We start from the raw sequence: 8,362 nt of genomic DNA on the forward strand, positions 1-8,362 counted from the left end.
AGCCAGCCAAGAGATGAGAACAGGGGCGAAAGAGGGGCCCCACCCGCCTGACCCCATGATAGGCCCAGCCGGCCCGGGATCCCGCCTGCCCAAAATCTCAGAGCCCCCGCCCTCGCGGAGCCGCGGGGCTAGCACTCACCAGCGCCAGGAGCGGCGGGGGCGGTCTGCCCGCGCGTCCGCCTGCGCGCTGCGCGGGGATGCAGGTGCCGGAGCCCAGCGAAGCGCCCGGCCGGGGCAGCGGGGACCCGCCAGAGACCGCGCGGCGCCTGCTCCAAAACCAAAAAGGCCGAGGTACCGGCGTCGGAGCCGCGACGCGCTGTGCAGCTGGTGGGATCCGCGCCGGCCCCGCGTTCACGTGGGTGTGGGGGCGCCTGGCCGTTGGAGGTGGGGGGGCGGGATCCCCTCCGGGATAACCCCCGACCTCCCCCGCGCCCAGCGTCAGGCTCAGCAGTCGAGCGGGTAGAAAGGGCACCGCGTGTTTGGGGAGGGGTGAGTGGCCTCTCTCGCGTCTAGCCCCCGCCCCCAGCTCGGAGCCGCGCCTCCGAGCCCCGGCCTCCAGCCGCCTCCCGGGCCCTCCAGGCTCCTGACCATCCCTGGAGAGCGCGGGGACCAGGCCTCGGCATCACTGGGCCCGCGCCCGCATCCTCAGCGGAGGTCTAGGGAAGGCGCGGCATGGACTCGACTGCCCGGCTTCTCCCTCCAGGTGCACGTTCCATCTTTGGCCACATGGCCGCTGTGTGAGCTCGGGTCAGCCCCTCTCCCTCTCTGAGCCTGGTCTCCTCATTTAAACAATGGAGGTGACTCTGCCAACCCCACAGAAGATTAAAGCTGAGAAAATTAAAAGTGCGCCTGAGCCTGGAAATCCTCCGTGCAGAATGAAGCCTTGTGCAAGTGGGAGGCAAATCACTGCTGGTAGCCTTGTAATTAATATTATTCTTTGCTCTCTTTAGGATACCCCGGGCAGTGTTGATTTTGCTTCTCTTCCCAAATGGCACTGATTTGGTCCCTTCCAGTATCTCCTACTAATTGCCATTTTTAAGAGCTGAGCACAGAGCTTGGCGTGTGATTAAAACCCCAATATGTGTTCTCTATTATTATTACCGAGCAATTGTTTATGGCAACCTCCTAGTCTAGCCAGGCTCTTTTACACGTATTTAATCTTCACACTCCTATGTAGTAGCTATCACTACCCTCAATTTGCAGATGAGGGTACAGGCTCTCAGAGAGGTTCAGTAACTTGACCAAGATTACACAGCCAGAAAGCAGTCACGCCAGTTCCAACTCTGGGCATATAGCCCCCACTTTCCTTCTTGACACAGCACCTTCTATTAATAGATAAGCAGTTCTCAAACTTAGCTGTACCTTAGAATCACCAGCTGTTGTTGTATAGTCACTCAGTCGTGTCCAGCTCTTTTGTGACCCCATGGAGCCCGCCAGGCTCCTCTGTCTGTGGGATTTTTCAGGCAAGAATATTGGAGTGGACTGCCATTTCCTTCTTCAGGGGATCTTCCCTGGCCCAGGGATGGAATCCACATCTCCTGCATTAGCAGGCGAATTGTTTACTACCGAGCCACCAAGGAAGCCCACTTTTACACCTGTGTGCTCAGTGGCTGTCATGTCTGATTCTTTTTGACCCTTTGGACTGTAGCCCTCCAGGCTCCTCTGTTTGTGGGATTTCCCAGGCAAGAATACTGGAATGAGTTGCCATTTCCTTCTCTGTGGGATCTTCCGGACTTAGGGATTGAATACAGGTCTCCTGCATTGGCAGGTGGATTCTTTACCACTGAGCCACCTGAGAGATACTAATAATAGGGGAATAATAATAGGGGAAATTTGGGGGGTGGGGGTGAGAGAATATGGAAATTCTCTGCACTCTTTTAGGAGAAGGAAGTGGCAACCCACTCCAGTATTCTTGCCTAGAGAATGCTGTGGACAGAGGAGCCTGGTGGGCTGCTGTCCATAGGGTCACACAGAGTCGGACATGACTGAAGCGACTTAGCAGCAGCAGCAGGAGCTGCACTCTTTTCAGTTTTTCTGTAAATCTAAAACTATCCTAAGAAATTTTGTCAACTGATTAAAAAGATCATGGAGAGGAGGACATCCCTGGAGACCCCTGGAGGTGGTCCAATGGTTAAGACTTTGCTTTCCAGTGAAGGGGGTACAGGTTCAATCCCTGGTTGGGGAGTTAAGATCCCACATGCCTAGTGGCCAAAACACCAAAACATAAAACAGAAGCAGTATAGTAACACATCCAAACAAAGACTTTAAAAATGGTCCACATTAAAAAAAAAAAACTTTATTAAAAAAAGAACTAAAAAAAATTATGGAGTATTCCAAAGAGTTCTTGTCTATATGTTATACTTACTAATCTTCACTGTGTTGGAAATTAAAACTGAATGTACTTAAATATTCATTTTAGGATAAAAATAAGCTCATTACATGTTAACATAAATAGCAGATTTTTATGAAAAATAACTATATTTTCCAAAACAAGGAAAAAGCTATGAGAGTAGCAATATTTTACAGTTTCACAAATTGCTTTAATGTCTAGCTTAATAAAAAACAAAGCAAGCATTATACTTTGCGTATTCAGCCACTCTATGTCTCATTTTTAATTGAACATTAAGGGAATGTAGTATTTTACAAGGGCTTCCCTTGAAGCTCAGTGGGTAAAGAATCCTCCTGCAGAGCAGGAGACCCGAATTTGATTCCTGGGTTGGGAAGATACCCTGAAGAAGGAAGTAGCAACCCAGTCCAGTATTCTCACCTGGAGAATATCTTGGACAGAGGAGCCTGCCTGGCTACAGTCTTTGGGGTCACAAGAGTCGGACACAACTTAGTGACTAAACCACCACCACCAATATTTTGATCATAACTCTGCCAATATCTATTTAGAGGCTTGTTGCCATTTTTGTCTTTTCTGAAATTTTTGTCACCAAGAAAGGCAGGATGACATTTTTTTCCTTCCAGATTGAGTTGGTGTAGTGTGTTCTTGGTTATCAAATGCTCATGGTTTTGAGACTTTGAAATGATAAATATTCATGATGTGTGAAACAGCATGATACATAACTGCATGATCTCAATTACATAATAATGGATGCTTAGTTGTGAAAATACACAAATGAGATTTAGCAGGACACATCAAACAAGCCTGTGACTGTGAATGACTGTTTTTTGCTTCTTGTGTTTTTTTGGTTTCCTATTATACGCATGTTAACTTTTAAGAAATAAATGTTATTTTAAAAACCTTTAAAAAAAAAAAGAAAAGAAAGCAAGATTCTCATACAGTTGATACAGTTGACCCTCCTTGTGTAAGAATTCCATATTTGTAAATTAACCGACCTGCTAAAAATTTTATGTACCCTAAATTCAATATCCATGGCAGTTTCATGGTCATGCACAGAGTGATGAAAAATTTGAACTGGTTGACATGCTGAGGTCAAATATACAGCTACAGTCAAACAAGGCAACCCTCTACCTTCTTGTTTCAAGTGTCATACCATAACAAATGTCCTTTCCACAATCTGTTCAGTGCTGCATTTTTCAAATTTTTGTGCTTTTTGTTGATTTTGCTGTTTGGAAGGGCCCCAGGCCTAAGTGCAAAAGTGCTGTCTAATGTTCTTTAGCACAAGAAGACTATGTTGTGCTTCATGGAGAAAATCTATGTGTTAGATAAACTTCATTCAAGCGTGAGTTACAGTGCTGTTGGCTGTGAAAGCAATGTTAATGAATCAACAATATGTATCAAATAATGTGTCTCTAAGCAGAAACACCCAGACAGTTGGAAAAGATAGGAGTATTTTAATCAGCTTTTTAGGTTATTATGCCTATTCTTTGAGACTGTACCGAGGCTTGACATGTTTTAAAGGATAGTTGCAAAGCAGAATCTGAAAGTATCACTGAACCTTTACTACTCTATTAACATTACAATCCATGGAGTGCATCTTTTTACCTATGGATGATTTTGAAACATCATTCACGAGACACCTGAATTACACAGATCATCCAAGTATTAACACATTTCATTATTCAGTATCAAAAAGTAACATTTGTTAATATGACTACCAATCTCATCAGAAAAGTCTTTAAATGTTGGCAAGCTGTCAAGATTACAGTAGTAAACACAAGTTTTTCAAAATTCTAATTTTCCCTTAAAAGTCCAGATTTTATCATGGACAACAAACACTGTTTTCCTTGATGCTACAGACTCTTTCTTTCACTTCTGTGAAAATGTAGCCTTTCTCTTCCTAACTTATTTTACTTCGTATGATAATCTTTAGTTGCTGCCAAATAATATTGCAAATGGCATTATTTCATCCCTTTTTATGGCTGAGCAGTTGAACTGTACTCTTTCAAATGGTTAACTTCATGTTGTTTGAATTTCACCTTAATTTAAGGAAAAGTAAAGAAATGCCCAGAAAAACTCGAGTATTAAATGAAGTGTTTTTAAAAATAAAATTAATGCAAAAATTCCACAATGAACAAGTTATCAGCATTTCAAATAAAGACAAGATCAGAATTCCTGATTTTTCCTTGTGCTTCAGACTTCCATATAGCTCAACTTAACACTCTTCCTGATTCTGTCTTTAAAATAAACATTTTGATATTTTGCTTACCATGGATTTTTGCATTAATTTTGTGTGACTTTTTTTTTTTACTGCACCCAGTTTTAGTCACAGCACACGAGATCTTTAGTTAAGGCATGCAGGCTCTTACTTGTGGCATGCAGGATCTAGCTCTCTGACCAGAGATTGAAACTGGGCCCCCTGCATTGGGAGTGCAGAGTCTTAACCACTGGACCACCAGGTAAGTCCCTGTGTGACTTTTTAATTATTAAAATTGGAATATTATTTATCTTTTCTGTCAGAGAACATCCCTATTATCTCTGAATGGGGAAAAGATAACATAACCATATCTTCAAAGAATAATTTTTTAATTATTTAAAAAATTTTTTTAATTATTTTATTGGAAAGTAGCTGATTTACAATGTTGTATTAGTTTCAGGTGTACAGCAAAAATAATCAATTATACATATACATATATCTACTCTTTTTAGATTTTCAAAGAATGATTTTTAAAGAAAAAATCTGACTTATTTCACTATTTCAAAGTTACAGATACACACAGACTCCTTTTGTGTCTCATTGCCCTGTTCATTTCTCTTAACTATTTTATTGAGGTATAACAAGAGGGAAAAATCTGAACTAAACAACATCAACAGAGACCAGTGAAACTATCACCACCATCAGGGCCATAAACATATCTATCACTTCTCAAAGTTAATATTCCAGTAATAATATTCTGATATGATTTTTCTTAATTACAGAGGTTTTCTTGGATCCCCCTAACAAGTTGGACTTCCCAGGTGTTTCAGTGGTAAAGAATCCACCTGCCAATACAGGAGATGCAAGAGACGAGGTTTGATCCCTGGTGGGGAGGATCCCCTAAGAAGAAAATGGCACCCCACTCCAGTATTCTTGCCTGGAAAATTCCACGGACAGAGGACCCTGGTGGGCTACAGTCCATGAGGTCAAAAATAGTCGGACACAACTGAGCAACTGAGCATGCAAACACACAACATTTCACAGGCAAATGCCTTATTTTCCTCATTCTTGCCCTGTCCCTGTGAGTATCTCTTCCATCCTTTTTTCATGTGTGTGTGTGTGTGTGTGTGTGTGTGCACACGCGCGCGCTCCAGGTCTTAGTTGCAGCACTCAGGATCTTTAGTTTCAGCATACAGGATCTAGATCCCTGACCAGGGATCAAACACCTGGCCCTCTGCATTGGGAGCACAGAGTCTTAGCCCTGGATCCCCAGGGAAGTCCCTCTTTCATTCTTTCAAGAAGGGAAAGTCTGTTGGCTCCCATTTATAGTGGGAAAGCAGGCTCAAAGAAGTTAAGTCACAGGCTGAATTGTTAATAAATGGTGCAGCCAGAGTTTGAGCCCACCCCAGGTCCACCCTGACCGGAGTATCCAGCTCTGGCCCCAGCACTAGGAAGCCAGGCCAACCCAAACAGAGCATCCCCAGGTTGTCCCAGACGATTGCTCCAGTGGTGAGATGGGGCCTGAGCAGGGACTGAGCCACAAGGAGCATGAGATGGAGGAATTGAGGCTAATTACTCTGCAGGAAGCACTCACTCCCTATGAATTAATTAGGGCAGAGCTAGCCTGCGGCATCCCCGAAGCCCCCAGAGTCATTAAGGGAGAGGGAGTGTTTCATTACGGCTGGCAGCTTGGGAGGGGGAAGAGGAAGGCCAGGCGCCCCCCTCCTTCAACCCCACCCTCCTTACCAGAGTGGCCTGCTCGGCAAGCCAAGTGTCTGCAACCACAAGCAGAATTTCAGGGGAGCAAAGAAAAAAGTCAGAGATGAAGGGATAAGTTACCTACCTCCAAAATTCAGTCAACATTTATATTTACGTAAGATATCTGGCTTCCCATGTAGCTCAAACGGTAAAGACTCTGCCTGAAATCTGGGAGACCTGGGTTCAGTCCCTGGGTCAGAAAGATACCCTGGAGAAGGACACGGCAACCCACTGCAGTATTCTAGCCTGGAGAATCCAACGAATAGAGGAACCTGATGAGCTACAGTCCATGGAGTCGCAGAGTCGGACACGACTGAGCAACTAACACTTTCACACAAGATATTCATAGTAGGTAAATCTGGGACTTCCCTGGTGGTCCAGTAGGTAAGATTCTATGTCCCCAACGCTGGAGGCCCAGGTTCCATCCCTTGTTAGGGAGCTAGATCCCACATGCCACAACTAAGACCCAGCGCAGTCAAATAAATAATAATAAGAGATATTCAGAATAGGTAAATCTATAGAGAAAGAAAGCAGACTAGTGGTTACCAGGAGCTGGAACAAGAAGGGGATAGGGAGTGATTGCTTTATGGGTATGGGGTTTCCTTTCGGGATGACGAAAAAATTTTGGAGCTAAATAGTGGTGATAGCTACAAAAAACATGAGTGTACTTATCACTAACTTATGCCTTTAAAATGGTTACAACAGCTATGGTGGAAATCATTTTGCAACAAATATATGTATCAAATCAATATGTATATTTATCAAATCACATTGTCCACCTTAAACTTCTACAGTGTGTGTGTGTGTGTGTGTGTGTGTGTGCGCGCGTGCGCATGCACACACGCATGTGCAGTCCTGTCCCACTCTTTACAACCCCATTAACTGTAGCCCACCAGGCTCCTCTGTCCATGGGATCAAACCCACATCTTTTTTTTTTTTTTATATCAAAATTTCAAGCTTTATTGTTTACATCTAGAAATATACCCTAAGGAATAGCAACATTAATTTTCTGACATTTTTAACAACAGCAACAAAAATACTATCTCTTTTATACTCTGTTCTGTTTTTTTAAAAATAACTTTATTTATTTACTTTTGGCTGTGCCGGATCTTCACTGCTGCATGGACTTCCTCTAGTTGCAGCAAGCAGAGGCTCCTCTCTAGTTGTGGTGCACAGGCTTCTCACTGCTGATTCTCCAGTCGCAGAGCACAGGCTCTATGCCACGCTGGCTTCCAGTAGTTGGCACGTTGGCTCATTAGTAGCGGCTCCCCACTTCTAGAGAACAGCCTCAATGGTTCTGGTGCAGTTGCGCTAAGGCATGTAAACCCACATCTTTTGCATCTCCTGCATTAGCAGGCAGATTCTTTATCACTGTGCCACCTGGGAAGGCAAAACTTCTACAATCTTATATGTCAATTATATGTCAATAAAAATGGAAAAAGTGGTTACAATGGTAAAACTTGTGTGTTTTACAATTAAAAAGTCAGTCTCCGTGTAGATCATGATTATTTATTCAACATTGATGAACACCTTTGGGGGTTTTATTTTGTTTGTTTTAATATTTATTTTTACTTATTTATTTATTTGGCTATGCTGGGTCTTAGTTGCAGCACCCAGATCTTCGATCTTTGTTACAGCATACAGAATGCAATGCAAACTCTTAGTTGTGGCATGTGAGATCTAGTTCCCTGACCAGGGATCAAAGCCAGGCCCCTGCTTTGGAAGTGTGGCATCTTAGCCACTGGACCACCAGGAAGTCCAGTGAACACCTGTTTGGTGCCCAGCATTGTACTGGGTGAGGAAGCCCAGCCCTGCGCTCAGACCTCAGGCTCAGTGAGAAGTGGCACCATGCAACTTCCATACAGCCTCCTGAGACACTCTCCATCCTCCTCTAATTCTGGTCTCAGGACACTGACCCTCATGGATCATACGTACAGGTTCCTTTGCTCTCCGACTTCAGGTTGCATGCTCAGCAGCTTCAGTCATGTCCAACTCTTTGCAATTCTACGGGCTGTAGCCCACCAGGCGCCTCTGTCAATAAGATTCTCCAGGCAAGAATA

At 44.0% G+C, this 8,362-nt stretch overlaps 1 protein-coding gene across 1 annotated transcript in view; it reads right to left on the minus strand.

Annotated features, from left to right (window-relative positions):
• Window positions 1-290, minus strand: part of SLC1A6 (solute carrier family 1 (high affinity aspartate/glutamate transporter), member 6) — a 26,139-nt gene extending 25,849 nt beyond the window's left edge. The window contains exon 1 of the mRNA XM_010858348.1: window positions 140-290. The gene's annotated coding sequence lies outside the window, so the exon portion shown is untranslated. The remainder of the gene's footprint in view (window positions 1-139) is intronic.
• Between the last annotated feature and the right edge of the window lie 8,072 nt (window positions 291-8,362).

The sequence above is a fragment of the Bison bison genome, unplaced genomic scaffold, assembly GCF_000754665.1.
Source record: "Bison bison bison isolate TAMUID 2011002044 unplaced genomic scaffold, Bison_UMD1.0 scf7180017864386, whole genome shotgun sequence".
Taxonomy (NCBI): Eukaryota; Metazoa; Chordata; class Mammalia; order Artiodactyla; family Bovidae; genus Bison; species Bison bison.